The sequence below is a fragment of the Carcharodon carcharias genome, chromosome 4 (assembly GCF_017639515.1).
Source record: "Carcharodon carcharias isolate sCarCar2 chromosome 4, sCarCar2.pri, whole genome shotgun sequence".
Lineage (NCBI taxonomy): Eukaryota > Metazoa > Chordata > Chondrichthyes > Lamniformes > Lamnidae > Carcharodon > Carcharodon carcharias.
Genome location: NC_054470.1, coordinates 88,484,965 through 88,501,639, shown reverse-complemented (window position 1 = coordinate 88,501,639; position 16,675 = coordinate 88,484,965). Strand labels below are relative to the sequence as shown.

Below are 16,675 nucleotides of genomic sequence, written 5' to 3'. Positions count from 1 at the left end.
GCAATAAATCTGCAACAAAAGTAGGAGTTTATATGGAACATTGGGCTATAAGGCAAGAGTTGTAGAATATAAAAGCAGGGATGTAATGGTGAACCGACATAAAACCTATGTACATCACAATTGGAGTACTGAGTTGTGGGAATCACAATTGGAAGAATGTTGAGATAGTAGAGAGAAAAAACACAGATTCACTGGAATGCTGCCTAGTAAGAGGAAATATAAAAATAAAGATTTAAAAACCCAGAAGCATAGGGACAGGAGTATGCAGTAGTGCCTTGACCATTCATTGAGATGATGGCTGATCTGCAAACTAACTCCATACATCTACCTTTGTCCCATATCCCTTAATACTTTTAGTTAATTATCAATCTCTGATTTAAAATCAACAATTGGTCTAGCATCAACAGCCCGCTGCGAAAGAGAGTTCCAAGCTTCCACCATGCTTTGAGTATAGAGTGGTAGAGTGTAGATGCAGAACTTCACTCCTAAAAGGCCTGGTTCTAATTTTTAGTCTGTTTCCTCCAGGCCGAGATTCCAAAATCAGCAAAAATACTTTTTCTCTATTTAACCTATCAGTTCAACTTAACATCTCTATCTTTCTTCACATCCAACGAGCCATGGGCTTTATTTCTCCTACCTTTCCCTCTTGTCCGAATGTGCCTCACCCGTATCTGAAACATCTTTGGCTTAAAGATCAGCGTTTGTTCCATTAAAGTTTCACCTGTGAGTCTTTAGTTCCATTATTGCTCCAGAAGTAGGCTAAAACAGGACACGGAGGCAGTAACCATCACCTACAAGAGCAGGCGAAAGGAGGACACAGAGGCAGTAACCACCACCTAGAAGCATGGATGAAATGAGTACCTGGAGACAGTCAAAAGCAACTAGAAGAGAGGGAGCAAAGAGGACCCAAAAGCAGTCAACAGCTCAAAGAAGAATGGCTGGAAGGAGGACCTAGAGGCAGTCACCAGTACCTAGATCTATCTTTTCAGCCTTCAGTATTTGGTTCAAACTTCTGTACAGGGGAAGAAGCGATTGGTGAGAAACCGATAAGTTATTCCATTTATAATAAATGGTTGTAAAGGTTAAGGTATGGCAGGAGAGCTCTGCCAAGTGAAAAGTGCACCACGTAGAATGTGGGGAGTCATGGACCCACGTGTCCTAGAAAAACACATCTGCAGGAAGTGTCACCAGCTGCAGCAGTTTGAGCGACAGGTTTCGGAACTCAAAAGGCAGCTGGAGTCACTGTGGTGCATCCATGAGGCAGAGAACCACGTGGGTAGCACGTTTAGGGAGGTGGTCACACCGCAGGTTAGGACCACGCAGGTTAGGACCACGCAGGGAGGGAATGGGTGACCACTAGGCAGTATAAGAGAACCAGGCAGGTAGTGCAGGAGTTCCCTGAGTCAATCTCACTTGCTAACCAGTTTTCTATTTTGGATACATGAGGGAGAGGATTCCTCAGAGAAGTGCAGCAAGAGCCAAGTCTGTGGCTCCATAGGTGGCTAAGCTGCACAGGAGGAAAGAGAGTCGAAAAGAAATTGTGATAGGGGATTCATTAGTTAGGGAAACAGACAGGCATTCCTGCGGCCGTAGATGTGACTCCAGGATGGTATGCAGTCCCTTAGTGCCAGGGTCAAGCATGTCCCAGAGCAGTTGCAGGACATTCTTCTGAGGGAAGGTGAACAGCCAGAAGTCATGTTCCACATTGGTACCAACAACATGGGTAGGAAGAGGGATAAGGGAGTTAGGAGAGAAATTAAAAAAGCAGGATCTCAAAAGCAGTAATATTAGGAATACTCTCAATGCTGCGTGCTAGTGAGCATAGGAATAGGAGGATTGGATGATTGAACGTATGGCTGGAGAATTTATGTTGGAGGGAAGGCATCAGAATTCTGAGGCATTGGGACTGGTTCTAGGGTAGGATGGGGGCCTGTACAAGATGAACTAATTGCATCTTAGCAGGACTGGGAAGAACATCCCTGCAGGAAGATTTGCAGGGTGATGTTGGGGAGGATTTAAACTTGATTGGTAGGGGGATTGGAACCTGAGAGGGAGCTCAAATTGGAGGGGAGAAAAGCTGGTAACTGGAAGTAAAGAAGTAGGTAAGTGAAATTAGAAGGCATCAAATGAGGTCAGAAAGCAGGATAATGTTAAAAAGACAAAGTTAAGGGCACTATCTGAATGCATATTGCATTCGCAACAAGGTAATAATTTGAAGGCACAAATAGAGATAAATGGGTATGATTTAATTGCCATTACAGAGACATGGTTACAGGGTGACCAAGACTGGGAACTGAATATTTGAGATATTCGTCATTTAGGAAAACAAAAAAAAGAGGATGTGGGGTAGTGCTGTTAATAAGGGACTAGATCAGTACATTAGTGAGAGGATCATAGACCAAAGGATTAAGATGTAGAATCAGTTTGGGTAGAGCTAAGAACCAGCAAGGAGCAGCAAACATTGGTGGCAGTTGTTTACAGGCCATCAAGCTATAGTGGTAATGTTGGGCATGGTATAAATCAGGAAATTAGAGCTGCATGTAACATTGGTAATAGAGTAATAATAGGAAACTTCAAGTCACATATAAACTGGGTAAATCTAATTAGTACTAATGCTGTGGAGGATGAATTCCTGGAGTGTGTTTCTGGAGCAGTACGGTGACAAGCCAACTGGAGATAGGGCTATTTTAGATTTAGTATTATGTAATGAGAAAGGGCTAATTAATATTCTTGCTGTAAAGAAGCCTTTAAGAAATAGTGAACATAATATGATAGAATTTTATAGTAAATTTGAAAGTAATTTCACTCATTATGAAACTAGGGTCTTAAATCTAAACAATGAAGGGCAAGTTGGCTATGGTGGATTAGAAAAATATATTAAAGGATTTGACTCTAGATAGGAAATGGCTAGTATTTAAAGAAGTATTACATGTTCTACACAAACATACATTCCTCTAAGACAGAAAAACCCAACAGGAAAGGCAAATTAACCGTGGCTAACAAAATAAGTTAAAGATTGCATCAGATCAAAGAAAGTGGCTTATAAATATACCAAAAAAAATGGTAAGCCCAAGGATTGGGAACAATTTAAAATCCAGCAAAGGAGGACCAAGAAACTGATAAAGGGAAAAGAGAATATGAATGCAAGCTAGCGAGAAACATAAAGGTGGACTGTAAAAGCTTCTTTAGGTATATATGAAAAGGGGAAGATCAGCAAGGACAAATGTGTGTCCATTACAGGCAGAGACAGGATAATCCATAATAGAGAATAGGGAAATAGTAGAGCAACTGAATAATTAAGTTGCATCTGTCTTCCCAGAGGAAGATAGAGAGAATCTCTTAGAGATATTAGGGAGCCAAGGGTCTTGTGAAAATGAGGAACAGAAAGAAATTTATATTAATAAGGAGGGAGTACTTGAAAAATAATTGGATTGAAGGTGGATAAATCTCCTGGACCAGATGGAACTACACATCAAAGTGTTAAAGGAGGTGGCTATAGATATAGTGGACGCATTGGTGGTTATCTTTCAAAATTCTATAGGGAAGATTCCTGCAGATTGGAAAGTAGCAATTGCAACCCCAGTATTTAAAAAAGCGGGAGGGAGAAAACGGAGAACTACAGACCTGTTAGTTTGAAGTCAGCATTCGGGAAAATGTTAGAATCTACTGTAAAGAATGTGATAACTGGACAGTTAGAAAATAATTATATGATTGGGCAGAGTCAATATGGATTTATGAAAAGGAAATCTCGTTTCACAAACCTTTTGGAGTTTTTTGAAAATGTTACCTGCAACATAGATAAAGGAGAACCAGTGGATGTGGGTGTATTTGGATTTTCAGAAGGCTTTTAATAAGGTCCCACATAGAAGGTTAGTAAACAAAATTAGAGCACATGGGATTGGGGGTAATATATTGATATGGGTTGAGAATTAGTTAACAGACAGAAAACAGAGTGTGGGAATAAATGGGGCATTTTCATGACATCAGGCCATTACCAGTGAGGTAATGATCAGTGATGATCCATAAGGATCAGTACTGGGGCTACAGCTGTTCATAATCTAGATAAATGATCTGGATGTGGAAACCAAATGTTATATTTTCATATTTGTGGATGACATAAAACTAGATGGGAATATGAGTTGCCAGCGGGATGCAAAAAGGCTTCAAGGGGATTTGGACAGGCTAGGTGAATGGCCAAGAACATGGCAGATCGAATATAATGTGAAAAGCCATGAAGTTATCCATTTTGGTAAGAAGAAAAACAGAAAGACAGAGTATTTCTTAAATGGTGAGAGGTTGGGAAGTGTTGATGGCCAAAGGGACCTGGGCGTCCTTGTTCATGTGTCACTAAAAGCTAGCATGCAGGTGCAGCAAGCAATTGGGAAGGTAAATGGTATGTTGGCCTTCATCGCTAGGGATTTGAGTACAGGAGCAAAGACGTCTTGCTGCAATTTTATAGAGCCTTGGTGAGACCGCACCTGGAGTATTATGTACAGTTTTGTCTCCTTATTTAAGGAAGGATATATTTGCCATAGAGAGCGCGCAACGGAGGTTCACCAGACTAACCCATAGGATAGTGGAATTGTCCGATGAGGAGAGATTGAGGAAACAGGGCCTGTATTCTTTAGAGTTTCATAGAATTGAAGTTGATCTCATAAAAAAATTTGTAAGTTTCAATAGGACATGACAGAGTAGATGTGGAAAGGATGTTTTCCCTGGCTAGGACAAGGGGACATAGTCTCGGAATAAAGTACAGGCCATTTAAGGCTGAGATGAAGAGGAATTGTGTCACACAGAGAGTGGTGAATACTTGGAGTTCTCTATCCCAGCGGCTGTCAAAGCTCAATCATTGAGGTTGTTCAAGACAGAAATTGACAGATTTCTGGATACAAATGACATCAAGGGACATGGTGATAGTGGGGGAAAATGGCGTTGAGGTAGATCATCAGCTATGACCTGTTTGAATGACAAAGCAGGCTCATCGGGCGAAATGGCCAACTCCTGCTCCTATGTTCCTCTGGCTAGTTTGCCCTCATCTAAGTGTTCCCCCACGGGTGGTGATGGGGGGGTGGTTGAGTCATCATGTGGTCTAGGGTGTGGGTGGGGGTCAGGTGGTCAGCGAACAGGGGTTGGATGGGAGGGTGAGGGGTTAGTCAGAGCGGGTGGAGAGAGGTAGTCCGGAGGATAGTTGAAAGGTTGTGTGTTTGTTTAGGGGAATTGGGAGTGTAGTTGGGATGTGGGGAGGGTAGTCCGGGGGGGGGGGGGGGGGGGGGGGGGGGGGTGGATATTGGGGGAATTAGTAGTAAGATCCAGTAGTTAAAAGTGGTTTTAATCCTTTTAATTCTTGTGTAGCTATTCTGCAAAAAGAATCAGATTCATCCAAAGTCTCTGATTTAAAATTGAGTTTTGGATGATTCCCAGGGCAGGGTAATTGCCGATCTGATGTTTAAACTTTCCAGGCAATTGCCATGCAGTCGTTGCATGGGGATTTCTGGGCAGTCCCCCAGCGCATCCTCTGGGGTACCCCCAGGGTAACTGAAGTTCCGGGCCTTTTCATCGTGAATATTAAGCATCAAGTTCTCACCATTTTTAAGCCTTGTTTTCATTATTGCCACTACATCAGATTCCTAGGCTTGGCCTAAATAGCCAAGTGGTTATGGTACTGGGTTTGTAACCCCAAGATCAAGAGTTCAAAATCTCACAATGTCTGGTTCAGCCGGCGGCTAAGCACATAAACGTGCCAAACTACGGATTTGCTTGGCCTAAATAGCCAAGTGGTTATGGTACTGGGTTTGTAACCCCAAGCTCAAGAGTTCAAATCTCACAATGGCAAACTATGGAACAATGTAACTTCATCTGAATAGGAACAGATGGAAACGTGTTTGTACTCGAAAGAGTTACATCAGATTCCTACACAGCTATTTGTGATTGTAGCTCGTCAGCATATTCACCACAGTTCGTGTGTTTACATGGATGCATTCTAAACCTGTCTTAGTATTTCTCGTAGTTCTTCATCGACTGCTTATACCTAATATGGTATTACTTCCTTCTCGAGTACTACCCAATACTTATGCACTTTATTCCTCTTTTCTATGTGCTGGTGCCCACCATCCTGCCAATTTAGTTTAAACATTCCCCAACATACTAGTGAGCCTCCCCACAAGGACATTGGTCCCAGTTCTGTTGAGGTGTAACCCATCCCTTTCGCATAGGTGCTTCCTGGCTGGGTACTGGTCCCAATGCCCCAATAATCTGAAGGTCTCCCTCATGCACCATGCCTCAAAGCACATATTAATCCCCCCTATTTTCCTATTTCAACTCTTGCTAGCATGTGATATTGGGATAATTCAGAGATTAGTTCCTCCCTAACCACTGAATGTCTGACCATAGGACTTCTATATCTGCTCCCTCTATGTCATTGGTACCGATTTGTTCCATAACTTCGAGCTTACTCCCTTCCTCCTGCAGAATATTCTGCACCCTCTCTGGGATGTCCTTTAACCTGGCATCAGAAAGGCAACACACCATGCAGCACTCACAATAATAGTTACAAAAATGCCTCTGTCCCCCTATTTATGAAATCTGCTATAATGACTGAAGTTTTACTGTTTCCCCTTTGTTGTCCCTTGCCCATTGGTGCCATGGTCTGGGCTGCACCCTTCAAGGTGTTGTCATTCCAATGCTGAGTATTGGTCTGAGAATGGCACACAGCCCACAAACTCCTGCACTCCCTGCATCATCCTACTTCTCCAGATAGCCACCCATCTACTATCCTGAACTCGCTCTGCCTGGGTGACAGAAACATATGATCCAGGAAAAACTCAGCCTCCTAATGCTCCACGGTGACTCCAGATGCCCATCAAGTTTGGAAAATCTTGAGCTCGAACTCAAGTAGCTGGAGACACTTCCTGAATATGGTTCTCCAAGAGATGTGAAGTGTCTTGAAGTTCCCACATGGCATAGGAATTGCAAGCAACCACGGCTATCATGTCGTAGTCTACTAAATAAATTTGCACCTGTAATCCATTGCGTTTGTTCCTCATCCTCCTTGTGTTTGTATAAAGAATAGCTACTTTCATTAGAAAGCAGAAGAAAAAGAGTGATTTGACAGCAGTGCTTCAAACAATGAAAGGGTGGAACAGGGTAGATAGAAACAGACTTTTCCAGTGGTTGCAGGGTATAGAGTATGAGGACATAACAATGAGATTAAATGCAACGGATTTAGGGTAAAGAGTAGGAAAAACCTTTTTACACAAGAGTTGTGGAGCTGTGGAATACACTCCCAGAATTAGTGAATAAAGCAGATATCATAGCCCCGACCACAGCCCTGAGGTGCTCAGATTGGGCGGGTGCAAGGAAAATTCCCATGGACTCCTTAGTGTGAAATTCTGACCATTTCAACTTCCAAGTCTCATTTCAATGGTCGAGCTTTGGCTTAAAGTTATGACCAGTGGGTGAGAATGGAACCTGGGATGAGAATTGGATATCCAGGGATGGGAGGAAACAGTCCCCAACAAGTAAAACATCAATGGAGAGTCCAGACTAATAAAAGTGAGAGGATATTGGGGAAGAAAGCTGGGGGTAAAGGAGGATCAATGTTTCCTTGTGCCAGGAGAAACATTCGGGTGTCTCCTGGGCCACAGAGGTTCATACCAAAATATGAAATAAAGTTTACAATAAGTGAGAGCAGAGAAAGCCAGCTTGAGGGAAAATAGTTCAAGAGGACAACAGATAAAAGTTGGGAAATCAGCAGAAGAGAGTCAGTAAGAGCGAAAGTTAAGAGTCAGAACACAAGTTGAAAACAGAAAAAAATTCAGAGGTGAACGTCACTGCATTTGGGAAATTTCCCTCTCATCTTGAACAAAAGCCTTATTCTGCTTCCACTCTTCAGCCTGTCTGGCCAGTTGTACTGCTTTGTTTAAATTTAAACCTTCCCAAGATTGTAAGAAGTCAGAGAGATTCTCATATAAAAAGCCAGCTATTCTGCCCCTAATTAGGCCATCTTTTAGTATTACAAACTCAATTTTTGGTTAAGCAATACAATTCATTGATGAATCAATCAATCTTTTCATCTGCGCTAATTAAATTTTGTGCTATGACAATATTTTTACAAAGACTGAAGCATGAGTTAAAGGCTCAAATGACATCCTTGTAGAATGCTGTCACTTTGTCCAGCCCCCATCTGACTAGCATGGCATCTGCTATGCTCCCAATAGCATATAACAAAGTGCTAACTTAATCTTTGTTCTCTTTCCTCGCAAGACCTGAGGCATTGCATTCCAAGTAAAACGTCTTCGCCAATTTTGTCATTGCTCAACCTGTCTGGGGCTCTCTATATTTTAAAAAGGTTCTCGTAGGGACAAAATAGTAGCCATTTCTCACCCTGGTTTAAGGTTGCCTTTTCTACGCTGCTTGTCTTGCCAGTCACTGGGCTGCCCTCGTTATTTGATCATCGCCAGTATGGTTGCTGGCTTGGCCTTGAACTTCTTCATTTGCTGCTCTGCACTGTTACTGGGTTTTACTTGAAGCTTTTCCCACCATTTTCTACTGTTCCTCTGAGGATGTAGTCACTGTTACCACCATCTTTTGTTGTGGGTTTATCTTGGGATTCTTTGGCTTCCAACTATAGAAGAGACCTTGCTGGATGCAATGATCTTTTGTTCATGAACATTTATTTACATGCTATTTACAAAGGTTAAATAAGACTGAGACATAGCTGGAGCTACTCCTCATCTCATCCCTCAGTGAGTGACATCACTGTGACATAGCTCCTTACGCAAATACTCAGTAGCTATCATTAGAAGTAAACCTTTACTATGCATTGGGGGTTAGAAGGTTCTTTTGTTTAATTTATCTTTGCTTTTCTTCACAGAAGGCAGTTGCAGTTTTGTTTTGATGTAGGCTGCAGCTCACTGAGTTGAGGGAGCCAAAAGGAGATGAATGTTGGTCAGGCAAACACAGAAAATACTAACCTTACTGTTCACCATGGGGAATGCGGGCAGGGCTTGTGCTCAGTTTGAAATTCATGAGGAAAGAAGCTGGAAGATTAGCCTTGTTCGAACCTAGATGAAGAAATCTACAGTGGTCCTCTCAGAGCTTTGTGGCAGAAAGCAGTCAGCAGAGTTAGCTTGGAAGGTTGTTGGATATCTGCCTGCAACCAAAACAAAGAGCTAAGGAACTCAGTCATGAGGTCTTAAAGAAAAGATGGAGGGCCGCTTAGCCAAAAAGTGAATGGAAGGATCCCCATAAAATCTCACCTCAGAGGATAGCTGGGACATTGGAGAGAATTAGAGTGAATTCCAAAGGACTGTGGCATAACTTTAGGTTGGTCCCTAAAGAAGTGAATAAACCTTCAAGATTTCAAAAGCTAAGGGAACTCTTGATGGGATGTAACAAGTGGAACTGAGTTTATAACTTAAGTCTTTTTAAACTATTGTGTTAAATTAATGGAGTTTATTTATCTAATTTCTTTTTGTATACAGTTGTTTTTGTTTAAAAACATGAAATCTTCTGTCAGTTAATTACTGGATGTCTGGATTTCTTTTCGAACATTAACTGGAATCATAATATACATCGAATATCCTTTTATGTGGTCTGGAAATTGTAGTGTTAGGACTTCCACAGTTACTAGGAGTAACCGAGGATCATAAAATTAATTTCTTGATATAACATCAACGGATCTTCAGGGCTACAGTTACAATTATTCGCTAAAATCATGTCCCAGTAGTAAATTTTAAATGCATTAATAGGTGACAGTCAGATGCAATTCCAAGGACAAATGTCTTGTAAATTTGACACTGAAGAGTATTTATTGCACAGCAAAATCTATATACAGAAATTCAGGATTAGAGTTTTTCTATGTTCCAACAAACTAACTGAATTAATGTCAGTTGACCCCATATCTGAACTTCTGCAAATAAGGGATTGAGTCTGGGAGATTATGCCAAGCAAGAGATGTGTGTGAAGTTTCAGTGGTGATATCCTGTGCAAACATTCTAGATGTTAGAATGGTAAAGAGAACCCACAGCTTATAATCATGCATAAATGTGGTAGGCTACAATTATGCCAAAGCAACTTAACATGCTCCTCTAGTCATGAACTATGCAGAGATCATTGGCCCCTTCTCATACATTGTAGATATTGGACTCTGGCATGCAATATGTTATTTTCACTGTCTAATGTCTCAATTATATAAATATCATGAACAAAAATTTCTCCGTAAGCTGGCAAATGGGATTGTAATAATTCATTTCTGGATGGATCTGATCTTCATAGAATACTAAAAATGCTAACAAGTACAATCGAGCCTTCTTTATGATTACTCCTTTCATACCAGCTTTCCAGCCAATTTAACCATTTATTTGCCCCAGCATTGCACAGATGGGAGTTACAAAGCTAACAAACCCAGACATTCATAACTGAGAAGATGTTATATGTGTACAGAAGAGTTTTGAATGGGGAACAGAATTATCTGATTTGCTTACATGAATATTCGTATTTTCTCAGTTCTGAAGCAACACACCATTTGTCCACTTTCTAGTCTAGTCTATCTATCCACATGAATTCAATTGGTTCTTACCCTACTAATGGAGGATTAAACAATCCATAGAAAATATTATAATCAGCAAGGTCATACTTTTAATGAATATTCGCTGTGTTATTGATGAAAACATGGATAAACATGGAAGCTGCTTGGTGCTCACATGCTCATCATGAATTACACAAAAATAGATAGCCCAGTCAATGTTTAGGAATCATCTTATTTCAGAGGTAACATTGAGTATATGCTCTGAAAAGCATCCACTTATTACAACTTGGTATGATGTCTTCTGAGAAAACCCTTTAGCAAAGTTAAAACTTCAGATAGTACACAAGCAGCAACAACCCAATGAAGCCTGGATCATTGATGCTATCAAGTAGTCTGGTGAGAATACAAGGGTACGCTTCCAACTCCGAGCTGAACGCTGACAAAACTGTTCCATTTCTGAATCATAGATGAAGTCTGTCACAAATTTGTGGCTTTGCCTTGAAATCAAATTCTTGTCGAGTAACAAATTCTTATCCAGTATTGTTTTCTTGAGATTTTACACAATTAACATTGGGGATATTCAATAATTTCCAAGATGCTACTTTGATCTGAAAACAGATGTGTTTTCTGCTACCTTCCATTCAGTTGGGACTACAGGAAAGTTGAAAACATAGGAACAGGCAAGAAGCCAATTGCTTAAGAATGTTGAGAACCTGAGCTCCTATGCCATCTCAAATCAGACTTTCAAAGGAAACTTTGGCATTGTCATGAATGATCTTAAATTGACCAACGAGCTGTCATACTGAGGTAAAACTTTAGGATCCAAACAATGGATTCAAAAAAACATTTCAACATTTCCATTTTACTCAAAGGTTTAAGAAGCCACTCTTTTCCCTAGATGCAACATGGCACATAGGAATTGGAGTAGGCCATTTAACCCCTGGAGCCTTTTCTGCCATTCGATGAGATTGTGACTGACCTATGATCTAACTCCATGAACCTCCTTTGCCCCATATCCCTTAATATCTTTGGCTAATAAAAATCTATCAATCTCAATTTTAAAATTAACAATTGATCCAGTTTTTATTGCCCTTTGTAGATACATTCAGAACTTCTACCACTCTTTACAAGATTAAGTGTTCCTTAATTTCAATCCTGATAAGTCTGACCCTAATTTTTTGACCATACCCCTCATCCTAGATTCCCCAACTAGTAGAAAGCTTCTCCTTATCTAGCCTATTTGTTCCCCTTAATATCTTGAATATTTTGATCAAATCACCCCTTATCCTTCTAAATCCTAAGGAATACAATCCTAGTTTGAGCGAACTCCCCTCTCAATTTAACCCCTGGAGTTCAGGTATCATTCCAGTAAACCTACGCTGCACTCTCTCCAACTAGGGTTTCCAATGCTGGTTATAAGACTGGGAGATACTTTAATGTTCATGCAAGCTGGAAATTATATCTGATTCTTTGGTCTCAGTTCAGACAAGCTCTACATCAGCTGACTGATGGATCTAGGACAATCAGTCTATCATCAGATTATTGCCAGAGGACCAGATTTTAATCAAAGTTTATTTTTGGATCTAGCTTCCATCTTTGAAAAGGAATAGGTTATGTTGATAGAGTTAGACAAAAAGGCATAGGAGGCAGCTCATAAGGAGCAGTTGAACCTAAAAGCCTGTTTCTGTTCTCTACATTCTATGTAATTCTATGAATAGTAAGGCCCTTAAGGTAGGATGATAAGTAGGGGAGGTTTCAAAGCTCATTCTTTTAAATTAAGACAAATTACATTCAAGCAAAATGTGAAATGAAAAGAAAATGAGAAGTTAATCCATGGACGGACAGAAATTTTGGATTAACCGAATCAATGTACCTGAACAACAAAAGTGATTGCACTTCAAAAAAATTCATTACATTTTGACAGCATTTTATAATTATATAGTGTCTTTAACACAAAATATCCTGAGGCACTTTAGAAGAGTGTTATAAAGCAAAATTAGATACTGAGCTACATAAGACGAGATGCGAGCAGATAGTCAAAAGTTTGGTCTAGGAGGTTGGTTTTAAGCAGTGTCTTAGAGGAAAAGAAGGTAGGAAGTCAGAAAAGTTTCTGGAGGAAATTCCAGAGCTAAGGGTCAAGGCAACTGAAGGCATGGTCATTGACGTTAGAGCAATTAAAAACAAGGATGCTCAAAAGGTCAGCATTTGGTAACTAGATGTCTTAACGGGTTATGGGACCGGAGGAAATTACAGATATAGGAAGGAACAGATTTTTTTTAAGTGAGTATTTTAAGATCAAGGTTTGCTTGACTGGGAGCCAATGTAGGTTAGCGAGCACAGCAATGATAGGTGAGAGTTAGGGCATGGGCAACAGACTTTTGGATGGATGACCTCAAATTTACAGAGGGTAGAAGGTGGAAAGCTAGCCAGGAGTGTGTTGGAATAGTCAAGAGGAAATGAAGACATAAATGAGGGTTTCAGCAACAGAGCAGCTGAGGCAGAGGGCTAAGTCAGGAAATATTACAAAGATAGAAACAGTGTCTTTGTGATGGCAGGGATGTGTTCAAAAGCATATCTCAAGGTCAAATAGGATGCCAAGGATGCAAACATTCTGGTTTATCTCAGACAGATGCCAGGGAGGGGGTTGAAGTTGGTAGCTAGGGAATGGAATTTCAGGCAGAGACCAAAGACAATGACTTCCGTCTTCCCAATATTCCTGGAATTTTGCAGGACTAGTTAACTTAAATCTCAATAAACACTCTAAGTCATGTTAGCATAACTGTAGTCGAGGCATAAAAATATTTAGCTAGTACTTTAAATCTAATAACAATAAACACAATGCTGAATATTCAGTTTTTGACTTGACTAATTGTTTCAGCTCATGCCCAATAGTCACAGCCACTTTATACCTTCTCCTGATATATTAGTACTATGGTATCGACGGGACTCAGTTTAACACCCTGGTTAAGAGACTGGAACCACAGGTGATTAGAGTTGTGGTACAGATACTTCACTGGTTAAGGATAAAGCGGTGGCTATTCAGCTTCAGTCTTAGCTGAAGATTGGTGGGAGGTGCAATTTCAGGTCTAACTAAGGATAAAAAGCGAGGTGGTGCGAGAGTTTCTGCAGTATTTGCACTGGCCGTCTGCGCTTAAGGATATGCACGGAGGTGAAGAGCTAAAACTCTGGGCTTCAACGAAAGACAAGTTCCAGAGACGGGAGGCTTGGCCGCATCCCTGTAACTGCTTAGAGAAGTGGAGGAGGGTGATGGGGTGCCTCCCTATTCAGGGTTTCCTCTGTGGCGCGATCTCAAAGAAAATCCGTCGTTCCTAAATCGCCACACACTTCGCTCCCGTAAAATGGCCCCGCACCCACCAGATACCTGCCCGGAGCATTACTTGCAGACAGTTTAAAATATTTTCCCCCCCACCGTGAATACTAATAAATTACCCGTCATTCCGCTCCCGGCTCCGGTGAGAAACAACTCGCCTGGCCTCCCCTCGGCGCCTGCGCAGTACTGTGGCCGGGATGCGCATGCGTGGGACTTCGGCAGTGGGGCGTAGCCTGATGGAATGAAAAACCGTTAGAATGGAATCCGTAACAAAAACAGAATTACTTGGAAAAACTCAGCAGGCCTGGCAGCATCGGCGGAGAAGAACAAAGTTGACGTTTCGAGTCCTCGGGACCTGTCAACAGAACAAAGTAAAAATAGGAGAGGGGTGAAATATAAGCTGGTTTAAGGTGAGGGGCTGGGGGGAGAGAACGGACAAGCAAGCAGTGAAAGGAGCAGATAATCAAAAGATGTCACAGACAAAAGAACAAAGAGGTGTTGAAGGTGGTGAAATTATCTAAAAGAATGTGCTAATTAAGGGTAGATGGCAGGACATGCAAGGTACAGGTCTAGTGGGGGGTGGGGTGAAATAAGACTAAAAGGGCATAAAAGGTATAGATTTAAAACTAATGGAACGAGCTGAACTCTTCTGCCGCCTCCGTCTCTGTGCTCACTTCTTTGGGCAAGAGTCCTCTCCCAGTTCAACGGATCCTTTTACCAACCTCCAATATTCTCCCTCCCTCTGGATTCTTACCTTCTCTTGATCTTTTCATTGAGAACTGTTGGTGTGACATTAGTCGTCGCAATTTCTCTGCTCCTCTCACGCATTGTAACCTGTCTCTCTCTGAACTTACTGCACTCCATTCTCTCAAGTCCGACCCTAATATTGTCATCAAAGCCGCTGACGAGGGTGGTGCTGTTGTTGTCTGGCGCACTGACCTCCACCTCGCGGAGGATGAGCGTCAACTCGCAAACACTTCCTACCTCTCCCTGGACCATGACCCCACCAGTGAACATCAAGCCATTGTTTCCAGGACTGTCACTGATCTCATCTCCTCTGGAGATCTTCCTCCCACAGCTTCCAACCTGACAGTTGCCCAACCTCGGACGGCCCGCTTCTATTTCCTACCCAAAATCCACAAACAGGACTGTCCCGGCAGACCGCTCATGTCAGCCTTTTCCTGCCCCACGGAACTCATTCCTCGTTATCTTGACTCCCTTCTATCTCCCCTTGTCCAGTCCCTTCCCACCTACATCCATGATTCCTCTGACACCTTACATTATATCAACAATTTCCAGTTCCCTGGCCCCAACCGCCTCCTCTTCACCATGGACGTCCAATCCCTCTACATCTCCATCCCCCACCAGGATGGTCTGAGGGCTCTCAGCTTGTTCCTCGAACAGAGGCCCAAACAATCCCCATCCACTACTACTCCTCCGTCTGGCTGAACTTGTTCGCGCACTGAACAATTTCTGCTTAAACTCCTCTCACTTCCTCCAAATAAAAGGTGTGGGTGCCCGCATGGGCCCCAGCTATGCCTTTCTCTTTGTGGGGTATGTGGAACATTCTTTGTTCCAGTCCTACTCCGGCCCCCTCCCACAACTCTTTCTCTGGTACATCAATGATTACTTCGGTGCTGCTTCATGCTCTCATCAGGACCTAAAAAAATACATTAATTTTGCTTCCAATCTCCACCCCTCCATCATTTTCACATGGTCCATCTCTGACACTTCCCTTCCCTTCCTTGATCTCTGTTTCAATTTCTGGTGATAGACTGTCTACCAATATCCATTGCAAGCCTACTGACTCCCACAGCTACCTCGACTACAGCTCCTCACACCCGCTTCCTGTAAGGACTCCATCCCATTTTCTCAGTTCCTTCGCCTCCGTTGCATCTGTTCTGATGATGCTACCTTCAAAAACAGTTCCTCTGACATGTCCTCCTTCTTTCTTAACCGAGGTTTTCCACCCACGGTGGTTGACAGGGCCCTCAACCGTGTCCGGCCCATCTCCCGCGCATCCGCCCTCACGCCTTCTCCTCCCTCCCAGAAACATGATAGGATCCCCCTTGTCCTCACTTATCACCCTACCAGCCTCTGCATTCAAAGGATCATCCTCCACCATTTCCGCCAACTCTAGCATGACGCCACCACCAGACACATCTTCCCTTCACCGCCCCCCCCCCACCCCCCCGGCGGCATTCCGTAGGGATCATTCCCTCCGGGACACCCTGGTCCACTCCTCCATCACCCCCTAGTCCTCAACCCCCACCTATGGCACCTCCCCATGCATACGCAAAAGATGCAACACCTGCCCCTTTACTTCCTCTCTCCTCACCGTCCAAGGGCCCAAATACTCCTTTCAAGTGAAGCAGTATTTCACTTGCATTTCCCCCAACTTAGTCTACTGCATTCGTTGCTCCCAATGTGGTCTCCTCTACATTGGAGAGACCAAACGCAGACTGGGCGACCGCTTTGCAGAACACCTTCGGTCTGTCCGCAAGAATAACCCAGACCTCCCTGTTGCTTGCCATTTTAACACTCCACCCTGCTCTCTTGTCCACATGTCTGTCCTGGGCTTGCTGCATTGTTCCAGTGAAGCTGAATGTAAACTGGAAAAACAGCACCTCATCTCCCAGCTAGGCACTTTACAGCCTTCCGGACTGAATATTGAATTCAACAACTTTAGATCTTGAACTCCCTCCTCCATCCCCACCCCCTTTCTGTTTCTTCCCCCTCCCTTTTGTTTTTTGCGATAATTTATATAGATTTTTCTTTTCCCACCTATTTCCATTATTTTTAAATCTATACCTTTT

The 16,675-nt window shown here is 42.4% G+C and overlaps 1 protein-coding gene across 4 annotated transcripts in view; it reads right to left on the bottom strand.

Moving 5' to 3' along the window:
- The window catches only part of LOC121276887 (multiple PDZ domain protein), a 413,889-nt gene extending 399,856 nt beyond the window's left edge, over window positions 1-14,033 (bottom strand). For all 4 annotated transcript variants that reach the window (XM_041185496.1, XM_041185497.1, XM_041185495.1 and 1 more), the window contains exons 1-2: window positions 13,979-14,033; window positions 8,973-9,151 (exon numbers count right to left, since the gene is read on the bottom strand). The gene's annotated coding sequence lies outside the window, so the exon portion shown is untranslated. The remainder of the gene's footprint in view (window positions 1-8,972; window positions 9,152-13,978) is intronic.
- Between the last annotated feature and the right edge of the window lie 2,642 nt (window positions 14,034-16,675).